This window comes from Pleuronectes platessa, chromosome 22, assembly GCF_947347685.1.
Source record: "Pleuronectes platessa chromosome 22, fPlePla1.1, whole genome shotgun sequence".
Lineage (NCBI taxonomy): Eukaryota > Metazoa > Chordata > Actinopteri > Pleuronectiformes > Pleuronectidae > Pleuronectes > Pleuronectes platessa.
Genome location: NC_070647.1, coordinates 11,710,463 through 11,729,799, shown reverse-complemented (window position 1 = coordinate 11,729,799; position 19,337 = coordinate 11,710,463).

Below are 19,337 nucleotides of genomic sequence, written 5' to 3'. Positions count from 1 at the left end.
CAACGGGGAACGAGAGAAATTGTGCGTGTCTGTGTGTGTGCGTCAGCGTGTGTGTTTTTCACCTCGCGCATGACTGCAACCGAATCCATTTTTAGTGGAGAGAGGTCCTCGGCCTGACTGACAACTCTTTCCAAATACTTAACAATCACAGGCAAACAGTCCGTGAGGGGAAGCTGCAGTTACAAGTCCCCTGATCCTGAGGGGGGGGGGGGGTGACAGGACTTCACACACTTCATACTGCAGCCACACAGCTCTGCACCTACAGCAGAGTACGTCAACACACAGTTTCTCTATTCTTATTTACTCTGTTGACCTTGAGGACACAACTAGTTTTCCACTTTCCCCCCTCTCCACTCAACAGGAGGAGTATGCTCGTCTTCACAGGTACTCTTCCATTCCACTGCACTCTCCCCAAAACAAATGCTCCTCAGTCTGAGGGAAGAAGTTTATGCATCGACACACAATCGAATTTCACTCCGCAAAAACAAGCTTGGCGCTTGTAGCCCCGCGCGCAGGAAGGCATGAACTGGGAGGAAAGTAAAACGCAACATTTCCACTCCGACTCACTCCTGTCAAAACAAAGATGTAAAGCGATTTCAAGCGTGTCAGGATAAACACTTAAAGTTTTTAAATAAATAAAGATTTGAAATATAATCAAACAGTCCCCCCCCCCACCTTATTTTTTGTTTTTTAAATACACTGTTTAGTTCATCCCTGTGTTTGCTTATACAAACAACTATGTCATCAGATTCTTATTTATTACAGAGCTTTAACTACTTTGGGGGTTTCATTCAAATATCCTCTCAGTCTGTGTTGACATTCTGTGAGAGGGATTTGGAGCAAAAATTCACCAGAATCACATTACCAGCGTTTGTCAACAGGAAGGAGGCGAGAGGAGCTCGCGTCTCTTAACATCGCGGCTCACACAGTAAACTGTTTACTTAAACACATATAATGTTGCACTTGTGGCTTTTACTTTAATATGAAACTCATACGGATACAGAATATGACGTATTTGTCCTTAAATGGCCTGATTCAACGCCTGCAGGAGTCACAGCTCATTGTCAAAGTCTGCATTGATTCAAACAGGAAAAGAGCCAAGCCTTCATCAATGCAGCTCTCTCTGCACTAGCCTGGTGCGACACAGTGGTATGTGCCCTTTTATCAATAACGCCTTGTGAGCAGCAGCTCTGTGTATACCACACCGGGCACCTGCATTCATAGATATGGACGACTCACACGCGTATGTGGGTAGTGCAGAAATTAACGCATGGACGATGTCATAATGATGTTTTTTGCGTGGAAGATGTTGACCAATCACAACAGAGTGTTATCAGCGGGGGCCTTAAAGAGACAGGAGCTAGAACCAAGTGTTTCAGACAGAGGCTGACAAGAGGAGCAGCAGCAGTGGACAGCCTAAGGAAAGTGATGTGTTTTCTAAACAATAGAGAGCATGTGATCTTGCAATGCATGATTTATGAATTATGAACCTGAACAAAAGCTAAATGTATAATTACACCAGTGAATAAAGCCAATAAATACACTGATGTACACAAAATAAAAAAGAATAAGCGTTAAACAGCTTCCGATTAAGTACAGCCTCTTTGTGAGAAGGAAAGATACTTATATAACTTTAATGATGAGACGCAGAGGAAGAGAAGAATAATGTTAGATAAAACTCATTTAAATTTTAGTCCAGCTTCTTCTCAGCCCCATGTGATGCATAGCAGGGGCCGCGACACAAACAAACAATAACTTCTATCCTTAAGCAGTAAAAGTGTGTTAAACGTCCCTAAGTGTTTTGGGTATGAATATGAGGCAGGCTGGTGAAAAAGCAGTAAATCCTCCGTTGCATGAATAAAACTGAGGGAAAATGGAACAAAGTGCCTGGTGGGATACCATTAGTCTGAAATCAGTGAAAGCTGTGTTCCTCAGGGTACTGTCTAACAATACAGTATGTCAGGTTTTGATAAGCAGGAGGCAATAGGCACACTCATTAAAACTAATTGACAGGTGGGGTAACAAGTACCGGAGAGTGTCTGTCAGACTCTCTCTCTCTCTCTCTCTCTCTCTCTCTCTCTCTCTCTCTCTCTCTCTCTCTCTCTCTCTCTCTCTCTCTCTCTCTCTCTCTCTCTCTCTCTCTCACATACACACTATACCTTCAAAGGAGAGACTATTCCGCAGTCCCTGTGTCCTTATGTGCTTCCCTCGTTCTATTTCTCCTTACGAACGTTTTCAAACTCCCATTTGAGTCGTGCGCTTGAAGTTCCTAAATTCAGAATGCCTGTCCCCCTTCCTTTAAGCAAGACCTTTTCTCTAGCTATCATCATTTTTGCTCCGCGCCCATGAGGACTGAGCAGTAAATCTAACCCAGCGAGCTGAAATTCACTTAGCGGGGGCTCAAATTCATGCAAAGTGAAGGTTGCCGAAGTTTAATTAATTTCCATGGTAATAAGGATAGAGGCAAATTGGTGTATAAAAGCTTTAAATGTCACAAAGTGCATCTATTAAACACAGAAAGAAGACCTACAAATGGCTTAATTCCGTAATGCATTCATATATCACTCCCTTTTTTTTAAGACTGGAGCCCATCCCAGAATGCACTGAGTGAAAACACCCAGGAGATTTCCATTGTGCAACACCAACAGATACTACCCGTTCACACTTCCATTGAGAAATGAGGCCATTTCCAGTTTCCAGTTCAGTGAGCTGCATGGATTTGAACCAGAGGCCAAGAAAAGTACAGTCTGGAGGACAGGAAAGCGGAGCACAGACAGACCAGTGGGACCAGAGCTTCCAGTACAATGTCAAACCTTTACTGACCTGATCCACATTGTTGGAGAAAAAATTTAATATGATAATAGGTTATATTTCTTGCATTCTGATATTGAGACAAATGATCACCTTAAAAGTTTAAATATCAGCAAACAGAAAAGGACATTAGCATCCAGTTGCAGTTTTGGCTTTCTGGCCAATTGATATTTGTGTCAGGCAGCTATGGCTTAAATTTACTCACCCAGTTTTGGAGGGTCAGATTACATGTTTCAACCGATATCCATAGACCACAAATGGCTCAAACATTGCCTTACTGCCCTGAACCACTAGGGGGCACCACCAAGGGCTGAGTCTAACAGGGCCATGAGTTAATCAAACCTCTCCACTCCCTGTGTGAGATGTATGGGAGCCCACCTAAACCCTCTGTCCTCTGGGGCCTGACCCAAAATAAATTGCTTGACATGTGTGGACGGTGAAGCCCCATTTTTGGTTCCTGTCTGCTGAAAGAGAAAAGCAGACACTTCCTAATCTCAGCTACGGCCGCACTTCTTCTTCTTCTTCTTCTTCTCCCCTCTTTTCATTCCGCGTCTTCCAGTTTTATGCTGGGTTTGTGTTTTGCGAGAACAGAGCACAGTGTTTCTGTCACTGGGGAGTGTCAGCATGCCTCTTCACTTGATATGCATTAGGTTTTCCACACTTTCTGGCAGTTATCTGATTCCAACTCAATACGCTGCCGGGGGAAATTGAGTCCTAAGGCCAGCATTGTGTGTGTGTGTTTGTGTGTGTGTGTGTGTGTGTGTGTGTGTGTGTGTGTGTGTGAGAGAGAGAGAGAGAGAGAGAGACAGAGAGAGTGAGACATTTTTGGGCTGCTTTTTAAATTCATTACTGTATTCCTCTATGGTGTCAATGGAGCTCGGCCAGCAACACAAGGCCATGGAGGTGTGTTTCAGTAATAAAGACGGGGGGGGGGGGAGCTTAGCAAACCATGCCGCCACTGCAAGTCATGGCCTGTTCCCTTCATCACACTCTCATACAACTTGTTGAAAATGTGAAAGGGAGAAGACGTATAGTGAAATTATTAATTCCCCGACCTCTTTGTGTCGGAGAAATTCACAGTTGAAACGCCAGGCTTGGATTTTCATATTTACTGTGATAGAGCCAACATGAACCTGTTTTTCATTTCACAATTCTATAATAAATAATTCACGCTAAGTAACGATGTTGTATTTTGCAGTAGTGGTGGGTCTCGTGAATGACGTGTGATCAATCGTTAGTATTCTGATCGGCACGTTACGATTTAAACCGCCGAGCACATTCATGCTTCAAAGATGGAAACCCCTTTGGATTTTAATGACCCATGTGGCCCTGGCTCTGAAACTCTCCTCAGGAATCAGCGTTCTCCTCACGAGAGGTAAAGCTTTGAAGGAGAGATCAGCCATTTGTAAAAAATCTGTACATCACAGGCCGGGATATTGTGGCTATAACTTCTTTCAAAAGTTACCAGCCTAGGATGCAAACTTATCCTCGCTCATGATATATTAAGAGATAGATCAACACCTGCTGATCAACCTCCAAGATAATAAGCTGATATTATCATATTGTAATAGCATATACTTAACACATTAAAGAAATAAATCGTGCGGTCTTATTCAGTTGGATAATAAGACAAACACTAATCCATTCATCTATGCTAAACATAAAGATGAAGCCAGGTTTTTACAGGTACATGTGTGTTAACAAACGTTTGGTCAGACTCTTTTGTCAAAAAAAAAGTAATAAAATACCTAAAATACGTAACTTTGGCCACTATGGGGTGCCTCAAGCCAAAAACCAGATTTGATGACGTGTAAGAGCACGGGATCATTGGAGTTGTTGTCTCCACCATTGCAGGCAGCACAAATCATGTAATATATTAAAGTATTATTTATTTATCAGTCGACCGTTTAACTGGCTAGCAGTGAGTCTTTAATTCGTAATACGTTGTTAAAACAGAGAAGGGAAGAGCCTCGGATGAATCGTCCCTTTACTTTGACTAAAATTTGAAATTTGTCTTGGTTTAAACATTGTTGGAAACATTGTGGGTGGTAGAACACAAGTGAACAAAATACATAGATAGGCTTAGTCTGTTTTTTTTACATTTAAATGGTAAACTGTTCCATATTATATTAATTTTTAATATGTGCTGCACGGTAGTCCACTGCATCCGCGCTACGCTGCTAAACTCCACTTCCCCCAAAAGACCTCATCAGACACGACTGTTTCATCCATCATAACTGTCAGGTCGCCGTGAGTTAGCGTCAGCGTGCATGTTTAATAACCTCCGTGTTAACCTGCCAATATGAGCACAAATGCGCCGCAGCTCTTTTATTACATGTCCGACGCACGGCTGCGATGACAAATGGTTTCAATCTGCATTTCTTGGCGGCGGCAGGAGGAGAAGTGGAAAACGCCGACTGAAGTAATGTGACAGATGATAAAAGAGAGCCGCGCTAATCAACTGCTAGAAGACACCTTTATACTCACTACAGCAGAATCATTTCTCCCCCCCCCCATACAGAGCTGCCAGCGTGTGTAACGTTCATTTTTCAATTAATGTGTGTCCTGCTCAGGCAGACTGCTGTATTGGTACTGGCATCCACGATGGGGATATCTACGATGAAAAAACCAAAGAGTGTGTTTCCCTCTCGTGTGCGCTGCAGGCGTTTAGCATTTCGTGTCAAGGTGCGTCTCGGCAGATAAGTGTCTCTATTTACGTCTTATAAACACTCATTTTAGCGTCCGGGGATGAAGAATTGCTTCAATCTGGGTTGCGTGGCTGCGGAAAGCCCCGAGCGGCAGCGGGAACATGAACCTCACTGAGTATCGTGACAGGTCAGGGCACTGCTTAATCAACACACTGTCAAACAAGGACCGAGCGCGGCTCTTTGAGAGTATATCACCTCTCCCGGAGCCGCCTCTTATCCACCGAGTGTGTCTCTGTCCCTCGGTTTCCTTCTTCGCTCTAAAGGTATTGTTATTTTTTTCTTGTTTCTATTCAATTGGGCAACAAAGGCTTCGTTATTTTCAAACCGTCATTGTACTGCCAGGGCCTCTCCTCCCCATCTTCCACCTCTTCCATTACAGTGTTGTCGTTTCGCTCCCACCCACTCCCCCCTCCCTTTTCTTCATTTTCATACACTCTCCATCTTTGTCATTTCACCCGCTCTCGCCCGTCCTTCTATCTTCTCCCGCGTCTCTCTCTGCCTTTGAAGAGCGGATAGCTTCTGACAACTCGGCCATTCCTCTCATCTGTCATCCTGCCCGCCTGAGTATCTGCGCTTGAGAGAGGGAGAGACAGAAGTCGCAGTCGAGCTGAAGTGACTGTACCAGGGGAAACAATTACCTAGTAGGCTTCTACACTCTGTGGGTAACTGCATCTGCTGTTATGAGGAATCATCCGTTTATTTAGCCTTCTGTTTTTTATTTATTCGAGATGACAAGTGCTGAAAAGTGACAATGTCCAGTGGAGGAATAAGCTTGTTTTTTCCTCTTCTGCCTAGCAACTAAACACATTTAATATTTTCCAATGACTAATTGGCTTCATTAAGATCTGCTTTACATTAACAAATAGACCATGTATAATATATGATTCACTCATAAAACCACTGAGCGCTGCGTGTCCACAATCGAAGAGTTGAGAGAAAATCAGGGTCTAGTTGGTGAATATTATGAAATTTATCTTAGGAGCTGGTGGAGACCAAAAACTGAGCTAAAAGCAGAACGGATAATGGGAGAAAGGATAGTGTCAGTAAGAGAGGGAAAGGAAATGTGTGTATATTAAAAATGTGTTTCGAATTAAAAATACACATGAAAGGAATACTTTTAAAATACGTTGACACCACTACTGTGCTATTTACTTCTTCCTCTCCGCTCGGTTGGTGCACTGCTACGTTTCTCGGCGTAATACTTCCACTTATTACTGATAAATGGAATTTAACTGCTGACAGGGATGTAAATCAACCCCCCCCCCCCCCATTCTGCATCTGAACCAAGCAGAGTTGAGACTTGCCCAATTGCACCACGGCAGTGACAGATTTATGCAAATGTATTTACATAACACACTTTTATATCAACAATTAAACCTAAAATAGCCGCATGTGCAGAGTGAAATGCCGGCTGTGATTTAGAGGATAATTGCGGTGATGCCTGTTCTGCATAGTTTGACCTACGTCGATAATAATCAGCCTTCTCTCAGGTGAAATGAGCAAAATAACACAATGCACTGCTCTGAATCCTGGAATGACACACACAGGGTCCACGGGACTCCCAGACCTCATTTGGAAACCTTTGTGCCAGCCGTGATTCATGTTGGGAGAAGTTAACTGTCCAGGGATTGAAGGTCCACTGGTTCAGTCAGCCGCTCATTATTCTGTAAAGGACCAGGGGACCCGGCGCTCATTATTCTGCAAAGGGCCAGAGGAACGGAGTGGATTGAACTGCGTCTTCTCCACGTTGGATAAAAGGGTCGGGGAACTCTTCCACAGGCCTGTAATCAAATCCCAGTTTGCACTCCCACTAAATTACGCCGCGGCGATCTGCCAAACATTTTGATGCCATTTCGTATGCAATGAGAATAATCTGTGTGTGTGTGTTTGTGTGATTGAGCTTGCGTGCCCGTCTGTTAGAACACGTTAGCACTCATGCTCCCTCCTGTCATAAGCGTGTAGATCTGTTTGTTTTCCCTTATTCCAGGAAGCCAATCTCCCGGACTCAGCTCTCACCCGGCTCTCATCTGCTTAAAGGTCTGACAGGAATATAAATGCAGCTCTGCAAAACCATGTTGACATTAGAGAGAATGTCAACCACCATCTCGTCATTCTGAAATTAGAGTGTTTTTCAATTGGTTGCAACTGTGCTCTGTTTGTTCGTTTCATCAAAGGCGTCAAATCTGCTCATTTTGCTCGTATAGAATTCACGATGAAGACTTGGCCTCTGCAGTCCTTCAGCAGCACGCCATCATGTCTACCATACATTTAATATGAAGATGGATGACGGGTCACAACTTCCCCGGCAAGGCTTCTGTCATATTGAGCCTTTCACGACATTTGGAGTCAGAGTCTGCGCAGAAGTGGGTTTAGTATGGAGCCCACCCGGGGAGGCAGGGTTCATTGCCCAAGCCACCAGGGGGCGATCATGGAGTTTGAGCTTAGAAGTTACTTTTACTTCAAAAACAGGTTAAAAGACCGACCAAAGATTCCGTCCTTGAAGAGTTCACACTGATTGTTCACAGTTTTCTGGAAGGAACTGGCTCGTGGTTGGTGTTAGACGTTCTAACTTCAACCTGGTGTTTGAATTCTTCTTCTTGTGCACTGACTCTTCTCACGAATCTCCACCTGATTGTGACTAATTTGGTCATTTGTCTTTACTTGTCTCGACTCGTTTTTTCTTCTTTTTTCCGTGGCATTATTATTCGGTGCTTTGATTAATTACCAGAGCTGGTGTATAATATGATTGATCAAGCAACTGTTCCGTGGGGAGCTGAATTAGGCAGCTGCTGACACATCTCTCTTACTATCGAATCCGCCATTAAGGGGGTGCACCGGGCCTTTTGGCATTGGAACGCCCAGATAACCACAGGATGCAAAAGAGAAAATACAAATTTCTGTGCACTGGTCAAAATCACAGCAGAACCCGACTTTCCCTCCCGTTAGATGAAGCTGGATTCCTCATTTCCCATAATTCACCTTGCTCTATTTCCACTTTCCCATAATGCAACTCGTTGTATTTATACTTCTGTATCCACTGCTCCTCTCTTTCTTTTAAATGCAAAACAGAGAATTATATAATCTGAAGGTTGTTTGTCCTTAATAACCCTATGATGTTGTTTTTAATTAAATGCAGAGTCCCTCACCGGGAGAGACTGAAGCCTGATTACTTTATTTAGTCTGTTTATCCATTAATAAGCAATATTGAATTTGTGTTCATTAGGAGCAGCTAATGAGAACGACCAAGTGTGTGTGTGTGTGTGTGTGTGTGTGTGTGTGTATGTGTGTGTGTGTGTGTGTGAGAGAGAGAGAGAGAGAGAGCAGGTGTTAGTGTCCAGTATTCTAAAAACGGTCAAAATTTATATGCAAGTTTTTTCATATGCAAATGCTGTTTGTTGTTGCTTATGTGTGTTTTCAACCTCATATGTACTCATGGGTGTGGAGGCACACACATTTCCGCCTGTGCGTTTGCATGCATGTGCACTTCTGCCCCATCCGGCAGTTTGCAGTAAACAGTGTCCTCGGAGGTACCGAGCAAATCTTTGAATACATTATTCAGTCCAATCATCATTAGAGTCACACTGATGGGGAACAATGGGAATTCACACAGGACCATAAAACCTCCACGTGATTGTGCTCTCAGGTCCTGTAAATGCTAATGAATTAGAAACTGCTCTGAACTGAATGTGCTCAGCAATTTCCATGCAGGAAAAAGACATCAACAACAAAAAAAACTGTGACGCTAAATGGAAAATTGCCAAAAACAACAAGGGACAAATTGAATTATCATTAGAGGGAAGTCATTACTTATTAATGATGCGATTTTTGACACGTTAAGTGACAACTGTAATCGTGAGGTGAGAGTAGTTCACCTCCTCATCATCAGAACAATGTAACATCGCTGTGTAGAGCACCGACTAACTGGCAAGTCCTTGGTAGCGTGATGACATTGACTGTGACAGGACACTGTACTGCAGATTTGAAATATGAGTCAGTCGTGTAATTCATGAGATGCAAAGAATCGTCCATAAACCCCACCTTGTCTTATCTTACTTTACTATAAATTGCTTTAAGAGAAATGGTAAACAAAGGGAACTTTACATGTGGGCCTAAAAGTGAAGATAGGTGTTTGACTTGTTTTTCTCTCATTCAAATCTCCGCCTGTTTTTGATCCTTTCACTCACCCTTTTCTCCCTGACTTTTAGTGATGGGCCCCATATGGAGTCAGTAATACCAACAGACTTTTCAGACTGGGCTCCACTCAGCCAATTTGAAGAGCTAAGTGGTCCGGGATATATATCTTACCCCCAATGCTCCCTTGCTCTTAATTGGCAGATGCTTAAGAGGTTTTCACTCTAATAAGCTCATTTAAATCAAAAGTGTATTTTCCAAAATACAAACAAACACGTACGGCTGCACTTTGTATCCTCAGCCTACACTGTATATATAAACATGGACGGTGAGTTAAGCCGAAGTGTCCGGATCATCAAATGGTGGCCGGCTGTAGCGAAGGTCAGAGATCCAGCCGCCTCCGTGTAAGTGGACGGGACGTGGACCAACAAAAAAGTGAAAGTACGCGTCTATCCAATGTTCTTACCCCACTGATGTATGTTCAAGAGCTTCACTTTCTATAGGGAGCTTTCATCTATATGGTTCCACCGCTGTCTCTTCCCCGTGACATAATCTCGAAAACCTCTCCGGAGCATTTGCACAACTCGGGAAGAAACGGTTGCCTTTGTGTGACAGCGTTTGTTGTAGACTTCTCACACTGGAGCAGATTCCTTTTTGAGGATGATAAATGCACTCGTTAGCAGTGAAGTCACTCGTGCACAAAAGGATTCTTGATGTCTGGTTGTGGCCGATGGTGATGAAAGTTTGTTGAAAACCATCATATTCAGTTTGCAGTCACGTGAGCTGTAAAACTGAATTAACCCCATCTTGTGTTACACTTAGGAAACCTCATCGTAAACACAATTCATACTTTATCTTCCTTACCACCGAATGGCTACATGTTGTTTTCATTCATTCATTTTAGGAACGGGATAGTTTGAAGTAAGGGAAATTTGCTATGTCAGTTAATCCACCACAGGGCTCAACAGCTATTGGATGAATTACCATGAAACTGTGTGTTGATTTATTCCTCTTTCTTTGGCGATCCTCCAACTGACACAAGGTTATAATTTAAAATGCAATGTCAGGATAATTAATGGTCTTCCATGAAATTAGTTATATATTCATGTCTCCTTCAGGGTGAATCTGAATGACTTGTGATCTCTTAGCTTTTCATTAAGCGCTTCTCTTTGATTTATAACCGAAATGTGGCAAAACATCGAAAATCTTCACCCTCTCACCGTATTACAGATTCGCTCGTTCCCAAATGTTTTAGGAATGTAAAAGGATTTTAACTGTGCACTGGTCTCTGATCAGTGTATTTATTCTGATCCAACAGGACACTTGTCTGTCCCGAAAATAAAAGATTCACTTCCTGCAGCCAACCACTGCGGGGAGAACCACTTATTGCATAAGAGAACACAGCGTGGCGGGATTGTTCTCTCACAGAGCTGCAGAATCCTTTGTGAAATCTACCCTGAACATGATGGGTGACCGGTGAGTTTGTTGTTCCTCAAGGGAGGTGGATTGCAAATGTGTTTATCCCAAAGGGAGAGAAGGAGAAAGGGAGAGACAGAAAGCGGCAAAATCTGCCAGCGGTGGTGCCAAGGAGATAATGAAAGTCAATGCAGACGGGGAAATAAAAAACAAGGGACTAAGAAGGAGTGGAAAAAATATGAAAACAACATCACATACACCCTGAATGATCATGCAGCGATGTGCCTCCACATCTTTTTCCTTGTAACCAGTACAGATTAAATACATTAATCAGGTTAACGGCTTGTGTGTATTCACCATTATCGTTCATCAGTGGCAAAAGTCCCTAATCGTCCCCGAATGTAAAGCCCGGCGGAGAAAATGAAACGCAGACGACGTGACAAGAGAGAAAAAAAGGGAATAACTGAGCGGACTGGAACTGGAGAGGATGTGTGACAGGTAGAGTTACGCGATGATGCACGAGTCGCTCCCAGAGGAAATTCCCAGCTCTATTTCACCGCTGATGCCTTGTCACTCCAAAACCACCACCTGCTCCCCGCTAACCACTGAACTCTCAAACGTTGTGAGTGTGAGGGAAGAGGCGCCATCGTGTCGCATTTGAATATAACGTCAGTGCAGCGAGCGCTTCCCCTGCCCTTGATATGCACCATCACTTGTGTAGTGAAACTAAGTCAACACCTGTAGCTTCACAAGCTTGAGTCCTTCTTCCTGAGTCTTGAGAGCAAGTGAAAATGCTCTCGGGCGGGCTGAGATGTTGTACGTGTTTCATTTTGGCTGGCAGCTGCTGGATGAGAGCGCAGACTTCAGCCGTGGCCTCCAGAATTCTGCTGTCAGTTAACTCTCCGCCATCGGCAGCACGGCACCGAGTCGGAGGCAGCCGATAGCAGACGTGAGCCAGCGAACCTACTTTAAGGCGGATTTCATTGACGGGGTCCTTCACCTTTGGGGATGAATTGGATGGTAAACCCATCTGAAGTCAATTTACTTGCTTCAGAGCTATCGTATTAAAGTTTGTGACATATATTTGCAGAGTGTGATTTTTGAAGGCTTATTATCCAAGACTTACTCAGAGATTGACCACATTTCGTCCAGAAGAGTCCAAGAGTGGTAAAAGTTTGTAATCCGAGCTATATGAAAGAACTATTCATTAAACCATATGGTGATTGTTGAAATAAGTGAAAGTTCAGTCAGGAAGTCTTGGTGCCTTCTAAATCACGTACACTGTTCCCACTATCTCTATTCTCCACCTGCTCTTTCTCTCTTTTCAACCAATCACAGCCTGCCACGCTCACCTTGAGCCAATGGCCTGTATGCTATCATCGTTGAAAATGTTCCCAGTTCAATACCATCATCAATGGGTGACCCGCCTCTACCCCTGTACCACCTCAACCCTGGATACTCAGCCAGCTCCCTTCAACCGTCCAATCAGAAGCCTTCACGAGGCATTCCATCTTTGTGCTCCATTCATTGGGGTTCACTTTCCTGCTGGAATCTAAGCACCACATTTAAAGTGTCTCAGGATGTATTGATGGAAACATGAATGAACACGGGAATCTAGACCTTTTCTCAGATCAAGCAGTTTATAAAAGGCCTTTGCGTTAACATGAAGGCCCCCCCCCCCCCCCCATGTAATTATTTCTTTGTGTGTAAATTATCCGCCACTTAAGAGCAATCATGAGCGCACCAGTCGGCCATTTCAAACGGCTGCTGACGTCGTGCACCGGCCCCTTTTTATTCCAATTCAAACTCCAGTGTTTGCAAATGAAGCCGTTGTATCACGGTGCACGGTGAAAGTGGGTGAGATAAATCCAACAAGTCAATTGTCAAATGAAATTCTATCATTTGGTTCCAGTCAGCAGCCGTGGCCTCAAGTGAATCCACTCTATTTCTTCTTGTTCTCCTCTAGTCTCCTAACGGTTGCACAGCACGACTGGAAGAATGAACAACTGGCAGGGAGCTCAAAGTCCCCGAGGAGCTGAGATGTCAGCCAGATAGAACCAAGATGGAATAAGCCTTTGTTCTTCACAACAGGCTCCACTTCATCAAGCAGCGAGGCTCTGATTGCCTTGAGGGCCATTAGATGGTGGAAAACAAGCCAGGTAGGACAAAGAGGCTGCCCTCACCTTGAAGGAACTCAACTCACTCATCAACTTAACAAGGATTTGATCCAGCTCGGTGCCTTTAGAGCCGATAAACATGGCCCTCGCAGGTCAGCTCATAGGAGATAAAGAGCTTAGTCTCGCACCTTTTACTCACAACTTCACTTTTCAGTCAGTTAAGGGAGGAACGGCTCAATAGACGATAAAAATTGATTTATTAATGTCTTTCACAGCTTATATGGCTACACAAATGTTACCCCCTTAAGAGTCGTCACGGTGAGGGAGGTATAACGGGAGAGTTGGTTGGTGTTGCTATAGGTTAAACATTTAAAATATATTATACAAAATAAATCTGACATTTTGAGGCAAAAAAAACCTGCATTTAAATGTCAAAGAAGTAGAAATCGAATTAACTAAACCAGCTTTAATGCATAATTTAGAGGTTATAACTTATACATCAATTGTCTTGAAGTGTATAATCTTTTCTTGTGTTAACTCTTAGTTGCTGCTCTCTGCCTTAGCAAGGCCGGTGTAGATCTGAGTCACATCTATCAGAGGACAGATACTGAACATTAGCCGTCTGCTGCCCTTACAGAAATCAGGTGAATACATTTAACTGAATAAAACAATCGCTTGAACGATAGAGCGAAAACAGCACTAGAATAGAATAATCCCAATCATCAGGGAAATGAACGTTATTGCAAGTTGTTTCCAAAGATTAGTTAACCCGTTAAAATTGGCATTTGACTCCTTTTTCCCATTGCCAGTAAAGGATTTCCAGTTCACCTCACTGTCTTGCCAGTTTTGCATCTTGCCCGATACTCACACGCTCTTCCTAAGATGTAAAAAAAAAAAAAACTGCCTGTAAGTTCAATGCACGGATAAGAGGCATCATCGGTATCTGCACTGCCAAAATAGGGAAGGAGATTTTAGCATGTTAACCTTGGTGTTGTGTTTCTGACCTGATCTGGAGCCAGTGAAAGCCTGAGTCTACTACAGAGTAATTCAACCCGGGAGTGAATGCTGATTACATCCATTCATATGGCAGTAAAAGCCAGATGTTAATTGCTGTTTCTAGGTTTTTAAATGTCGGGCATGCAGCACTAACCGAACCCTTTGTCTGATGTCATCTTGATCAGCTTTCACCGAATGCCTGCACCACATGTCACATAGTTTGATCATTAGTTTTCAACCCTATGTGTTTCAAAATCAATTCTATTCTGAAACGGACACTAAGAGGACGAGATTGGACAAAGAGGTTAACGAACTGGGAGAATGGAGCGGCTCCCCCTAGAGGATCGTCTGCACGTGTGTCGATGACCTTCTCAAATCACCTCATGTCAAAAATCAATACACGGGAAGAAGCATTGATGAAATGACATGGCCTCAGGGAGGATTTTACGGCTCTAATGTGGAAGAAAATACACTGAGATGCGGTTGATTAATGTCGCGGTGTTTCGGTTAGAATCCGAGAAAGACAGGGATTAAGTCTTTCAATAAATCCTTTTGTTGTTGACATTCAGAATATTAAATTGGTATGTTAAAGATTAGACTTATTCGTTTGAAGTGACGAGAAAAAAAAAAATTATATTTTGTGATCAGAGGGAGATTAATTGGTCGCTGCCATTTTAAGAAATCCTCGTTAAGGGGAGCCTGTGATATATTAATTGGTGTGATACTGGTCCATTAAATTTTCAGTTTGACGCTGTCAGTCATTGTGTAAACAGCTCTGCCCTCATCCCTGGGAATAACACTCCATCAATGGCGTTTTCTAATGGCACCTTCGCTGGGCAATATGCAAAGCTATTGTTTGCGGGATGAAAGCTCAATGGCTCGATAAATTTGCGGACCTATTGACCTCTGTCAGACGACTTTATTAACATGATTAATAAGGCTTTTGTTTGAATCTGATCAACAACAATGACTCACTGTGTGGGGAGGTCTGTATAAATGAGTGAGTAGAGCTTTGCTTCAACGTGGCGATGTGGGAACCTGCTGTCAAACCATTAAAGCTGTGGTTTCACGGTTTCATGGATCAATTTCAATTATGACACAAATAGGTTAAACATAGGCTTATGCCAAAATGTCATGAGATTGATTTTTATGGTCATCTCATTACAAATTGATAGTGTTGAATTTGAGTTGTGACTGATTTCTTTCGAGCTTGTTTAATTTTAATGGAAGTTTATCGTCATTGTTTGGTTGTCAGATAACCAGCAGTGAACTCAGGGAGTAAATATACAGCTCGCCGTGTTTACATCCCAGTTTCGTGCATGGATATATATATATATATATATATATATATATATATATATATATATATATATATATATATATATAAATATAATAGCTTTAGCTAAGTAGGCGGTAATGCTAGTTATCAACTGCACCAAGGAGGATGCGATATCACCTTTATCAGTTTGTTGGTTTATGTGTTGGCAGGTTTACACAAAAATTACTGGAACAATTTCCCCCAAACTCTTTTTTGGCCTGGTGTACGCTCTAAAGAGTTTATGTTTTTATATTTTAGCTAATATATTAAGATGTGCGACATGACAGCTCCCTGAAATTGAAGCCAAAATGTCTGCCGTGGCTGCTTCCCTTGGTCGCTACTGTGCCGACTCGAAATGTGCAAGACGGTGATAATGGTATCCAGGATATTTTAGCTTTATTTGTGGAGAGTGGGAGCAAGTGGAGTATTTATAAAGAGTGTATCATTATGACCTTTTGCTATTCTGTAATTTAAAATGAGATTAGCTAAACTAAGATAAGAAAGATGAGTTAGTTATCTCTTGGCTCAAGCTCCATGCTGAGCAGAAACACTTAAGAATGGTAGTGAAACTCCATCTCTCGGCTAAAGGTCAAACCCTTATATTTAAACCAAATTGTTTCTGAATGTTAATTATTTGCTCAACACCCCACAGCTCATTTAGCTGTTTCTCTTTCGATTTAGTCATTTCTACCCTCTAGCTTTTGATTGCGTTGCCTTCATATTCATGGTGGAGAGTCCCTGTTTAATTTTATACAGACACACACATGGTCGATACTGTATCTGCAATGGCAGAAAACTATTTTCTATTCCCCGCCACGATCTGCTCATCTCTCCTCTCCAAGTGCAGCCACTTTAGGGCAAACTTAAAATGCCGCATCTTTTTTTCTCTCCGTGCAAATAATCAATTGAATGGGAATTTTCTTGACCTCAGTTCAAAGGCAAATAACTTCTCTCACTCGGAAACAAAAGGGAAAAGAAAATGAGGTACAACAGGAAAGCGAGATACCTTCTTTCTGGAACTAACCTCGAGGCAGTGCAGCATGTATAATGTATTTTAACTTAACATATTCGGTAAAGATGTTTTGGTTGAGCAGCTCTCTTTGTTAGAGAGGAACGGATGAGAAGAAAAATTCAACATGATGTCATTTGACATTTTTTGATTTTTACATGGAATCCACTGGAATATCAATATGTATCCAGAAATATGTGATTTAAAGCAACAGAACTCATCTTAGCAGTGGTGATTGAAGATCCTCCACGCAGCCATTAGGTGTGGTCTGCTGATGCACATCTGTTTTGATATGCCAACATCTATCACATGCATCAATTTATTAACGTCTGTCTCTCCTTCGAGTTGCCCCAGTGGAAGCCGCGGCCCACCTGTTCCTGTGATAAAGATTGCATTAGGGTCGAGGGATGGCACTCGGGGAAGATGGGGCCGTTTTTCCTTTTGGCAACAGTGTGAAGCAGAACAGACTGTGCTAATCCTGAACGTCCAACCTCATTTGAGCCGCCATTTATCACTCGGACTCTCCGCCTGTGTAAGTGGAAAGAACCTGTAAGTAGCGTATGGATCATACATGAGACGGAGTTATTGCTTTCGCGTGAACCTCTTTAACTCGTTTTTAGGAATTTGTGTGTACGTATAGAAAGAGAGGATGATTTAGTGCTTGCGGGCTCTATCTCCCTTAACACAGACTAGACATGGGAGAGTTAAGTGACTTATGGCGAATCCGTCCAGGTAAGCGTGTGTGTGTGTGTGTGTGTGTGTGTGTGTGTGTGTGTGTGTACGTGTACGTGAGCGTGTGGACATGGGTAAGACATCCACAGTATTTCGATTTTAAAAGCTGCAAGAAAATCACTGTTCATTAGTGATGGGCATCTAGAATAGTATCTATACTGTGACACAAATCTGACTAATAATCTCACTAATAATCTAGAACGTCTATTTCTATCAAGAGCCCTGAGAAATGCGTTGTTCACATACTTCCATTCGTCCTTTCCATTAGCTAAACAATACATCCACTAGAGGGCAGTGCAGAGTTAAAGAGTCCCTGATGAAAACAAAAAAGGAGGTCATGCACCTCTGAAACAAGAGGTAAAAGCAGCCATGTTTTTAATGGCGGTGGCCCCACTTCCTGACTCATTAAGTTATGCCATTCTTGAAATTTCTTCATCATGTTCTATTGTCATCTCATTTGAACTGCCCTCTCTACTGCCCCCACAATGCTCCCTGGAGTACTACTCAGTTTTGTCGATTTAGTCCATATCTGTAAGACTAAATTAATTTACATATGTACAGACAGATCGCTCCATCCGTGTCCATATATGTATCTATTTATGTCAAATCCAGATTTTTTTTCTCTTTCATTTACACATCACTTGGTGCTACTATGTCGGAGATAATCAGGAGCAGCAAAGAAAGAGAGAAAGAAGAGAGAGAGAGAGAGATGTTTCAGCACACCTATAGAATTTCACTGATCCCTAGAAAGGTGGTAGTATTTCTATTTTGGCTGAACGTGGAGTCGGCAGTGTTTGATCAGAGCAGGACAGGATGACCTTATGGATCATCAATGTCCTGACTTTGTAACCTAATAGTCACATGCATACACACAGACACACACACAGACACACACCCTCTGCCTTACCTTTCACCCAGCTACCTTGTGTAGAGGCTAACGCAGTGGATAGGAACTGGCCTAAGGGGGATTTCACTCCCCGTTCATTACCTCTCATGTCTGGTTTAACATGATGTATTCACCCTGTTATTTCTACCTGTCCCCGTGGAATCGATGGGCAAGGACTTAAGTGCACAGCAGCAGCCGTGGAAGAAGACATTCTGCAAATAGTCTGTATTGTTATTAATGAGTTCTACTGTAGATGTTCCTTCGACACAACACTTCTGACATCTGTTCGAAACGCCCCCACTTTGATATCACTTGTAACCTGACAATTTAAGACTGAGAAGTACACAAAAGACTCAAATATGGTGAAAAACTAAAAGCATGTAAATGCTTTCCTAAAAGAGATCCGACAACTAGGCAGAAATATCATCACATCTACGACAACGTCTTAAAATAGAGCTAAATCAATGCCTCAAAGACAGACTGAGCATTAACGGCTCCCCAAAGGTAACACTCATTACAGAGCCTATTGTACTGAATTGCAGTCTATTTCGAAGTATTCCCTGGGAACATTTAGTTCCACAGAAACGACAGTTAGAGAATATCAAAGTGGGTTTTTCGTGGTGTAACATGTGGCATCCCAGGAGAGACAATTTGCTCTTCATACAGGTGGGCCGCTGGGTTCACTCTCCGAGGCGGCACTCTGTAATTGCTTGCATTTCTTGTCAGCGACAAAGTTGTAGCGATTCAACAACAACTTTCATTCTTGAAGCACGCAACTGCGTAGGCGTCTGTGTGCTTGCACGCCTGAGTGTGCACATGCTTACAATTCAGGCCTGTGTCGAGTGTCGCTCTGCAGATATGATGGGATCTCTGGGGGGATTTCATCCAGCCCCTGTCTCTCTCTCTCTCTCCCACTAAGTCTCAGTATCTGTGATCACAATGAGCCTGTGTTTCGGCTCAGCTCATGTTCCTGATAACAGCTAATGAGGAATCGCAGAGGCACTCTCCCTGCCTGTGCCCTCAGAACTGATGCAATGTATTAATAATGAAATTCTGACACAACGCAAAGGGTGTGAGCATGAGGGGAGTGGACCTCACCTATGGGATAATGGGAAAACGCTACTCAGCTTCAATAAACATGTCTGTACGTCACGGTGTGTGTAAAAGACGCGTGTACCTATTAGGATCCTTCACATGATCATCTCGGCATGAG